We start from the raw sequence: 3,328 nt of genomic DNA on the forward strand, positions 1-3,328 counted from the left end.
ACCCCCTCTCCCCGGGTTAACCCCCTCTCCCCGGGTTAACTCCCCCTCTCCCTGGGTTAACCCCCTCTCCCCGGGTTAACCCCCTCTCCCCGGGTTAACCCCCTCTCCCTGGGTTGAGTCCCTCTCTGGGATATTCTCTCTCTCCCGATGTCTCCATTCTGTTTGGGGCAAATGTGAAATCTAAGGCTTCTCCAAGCTCACAGCCTTTTCAATGACTGACATTACAACAACAAGCTGCATTTATGTTACACCTCTGATAAAACAAAACATACCGAGAGCAAGTGAATGATCCAAACACATTTCACAGATACCCACACGAGAAGAAGTTTTCATCTTATCCTGGGATGTGGATCTCAGTGGCTAGGCCAGTGTTTATTGCCCATCCCTAATTGCTCTGAGGGCAGTTAAGAATCAACCTTGCATTATGTAGAATTAGAGATGCCGAGGAGTGAGTTACAGACTGTTTTAGTTTAGTAATTTGGTAGGATGTGGGCATTGCTGACCGGGTCAGCATTTATTGCCAATCCCTATTGCCCCTGAGAAGGTTATGGTGAGCTACCTTCATGAGCCGCTGTAACCTTTGGGGTGTGAGGACTCCCCCTGAGTGCCTTGACCAGAGTGCTCTGATTGAATGAGAGAGAAGCAGGGAGATGGATGAGAGAATGAGCGAGCTTGGGCCATATGCAGCCCAAAGAATTAGGAGCACAGGGTGAGCATTCAGCTTCACTCAGTGTGCTACTGGCTGAACTCCACTCCACTCCCAATCCTATGTCCTCGATTCCCTCAGAGACCCTAAATCTGTCAATCCCATATTCACATATTCAACAATGGAGCATCCACATCCCCATGGGGTGCAGAATTCTAAATCCCCCTGGGATACAGAATGCCATATCCCCTACAGTACAGAATTCCCCAACCCCCTGGGATACAGAATTCCACATCACCCTGGGGTACAGAGTTTCACATCACCCTAAGGAACAGAATTCCACATTCTTCAGGGGTACAGAATTCTATATCCCCATGCGGTACAGAATTGCAGATTCCATTTTTCTGGGGTATAGAATTCCACATTCCTCTGGAGTACAGAATTCCATGTCCCCTAGAGTACAGAATTCCACATCCCTGCAGTGTACAGAATTCCATATTCACCCAAGAGTACAGATTTCCATATTCCTCTAGGGTACAGAATTCTACATCCCCCTTGGGTACAGAATTCCACATTCCCTCTGTGGTACAAAATTCCATATCCCCCTGGGGTACAGAATTCCATTTTCCTCTAGAGTACAGAATTCCACATCCCCGTTAGGTACAGAATTCCATATACCCCTGGGGTACAGCATTCCACATTCCCCCGGGATACAGAATTCTGTATTCCCTTCATGTACAGAAGTCCACATTCCCACTGAGGAACAGAATTCCACATTCCCCCAGGGTATAGAATACCACACTCCCCTGGGAGTACAGAACTCCATATCCCTGTTAGATACAGAATTCCACAATTCCCTGGGAGTACAGAATTCCACAATCCCCTGGGAGTACAGAATTCCACAATCCCCTCGGGTACAGAATTCCACATCCCCTTTGGGTAAAGATTTCCCCATTCCTCAGGAATACAGAATTCCACATCCCCCTGGGATACAGAATTCTGTATCCCCCTGTGGTACAGTATTCCACATCCCCCCTGGGGTACAGAATTCCACATCCCCCTTAGGAACTGAATTCCAGATACCCCAGGGGTACAGAATTTCATATCCACCTGGGGTACAGAATTCTACATCCCCCCCGGGTACAGAATTCCATATTCCACTGAGGAACAGAATTCCATTTCCCTTTGGACTACAGAATTCCACATTCCCCTCGCCTTACAGAATTCCATATCCACCTGGGGTACAAAATTCTACCTTCCCCCAGGGTACAGAATTCCATATGCCCTTGTGATACAGAATTCCATTTCCGTATGGGGTACAGAATTCCACATTCCCTTGGGGTACAAAATTCCATGTCCCCCTGGGTACAGAATTCCACATCCTGGGTCTACAGAATTCCACCTTCCTCCTGGGGTACAGAATTCCATATCCCGCCGGGGTACAGAATTCCACATTCCCCTGGCCATTCTGAATTCCACATCCCTCTGGATCTACAGAATTCCATATTCCCCTGGGCATACAGAATTCCATATCCACCTGGGGTACAGAATTCCATATTCCACTGAGGAACAGAATTCCACATCCCTCTGGATCTACAGAATTCCATATTCCCCTCGCCTTATAGAATTCCATATCCACCTGGGATACAGAATTCCATATCCCCCTGGGGTACAGAATTCCACATCCCCCCGGGGTACAGAATTCCATATTCCACTGAGGAACAGAATTCCACATCCCTCTGGATCTACAGAATTCCATATTCCCCTGGGCATACCGAATTCCACCTTCCTCCTGGGGTACAGAATTCCATATCCCGCTGGGGTACAGAATTCCACATTCCCCTGGCCATTCAGAATTCCATATCCCCTTGGGCTACAGAATTCCAAATCCCCCAGGATACAGCATTCCATATCCCCCGGGGTACAGAATTCCACATTCCCCCAGGGTACAGCATTCCACATCCCCCGAGGTACAGAATTCTATATCCCCTGGGGTACAGAATTCCACATCCCCTGGGGTATAGAATTCCACATCCCCCTGAAATACAGAATTCCACATTCCCCCTGGGATACAGAATTCCACACCCCCTGAGATACAGAATTCCACATCCCCCTGAAATACAGAATTCCACATTCCCCCTGGGATACAGAATTCCACATCCCCCGGAATACAGAATTCCACATTCCCCCAGGGTACAGAATTCCATATCCCCTGGGGTACAGAATTCCACATTCCCCCTGGGGTACAGAATTCAACGTCCCCCTGGGATACAGAATTCCACATTCCCCCTGGGGTACAGAATTCCATATCCCCTGGAATACAGAATTCCACATTCCCTTTGGGATACAGAATTCCACATTCCCCCTGGGGTACAGAATTCCATATCCCCTGGAATACAGAATTCCACATTCCCTCTGGGATACAGAATTCCACATTCCCCCGGTGTACAGAATTCCACATCCTCCCGGGGTACAGAATTCCAAAGATTCACAAACCTCTGACTGAATGCTTTTCTTGCTGACTCAGTTGTATATGCCTGGCCCCGTTTTGGAGAGACTGTGCCTGTGTTTTAGGTTCCCCAGCCAGGCAGGAACAATCTCTCTATTTACCCAATCAGGTCCCCTCACAATCTTGTCTGTTTCAATGAGATCTCTCATTTTTCTAAACTCCAGGAAATGTCA

Source organism: Chiloscyllium plagiosum, chromosome 35, assembly GCF_004010195.1.
Source record: "Chiloscyllium plagiosum isolate BGI_BamShark_2017 chromosome 35, ASM401019v2, whole genome shotgun sequence".
Taxonomy (NCBI): Eukaryota; Metazoa; Chordata; class Chondrichthyes; order Orectolobiformes; family Hemiscylliidae; genus Chiloscyllium; species Chiloscyllium plagiosum.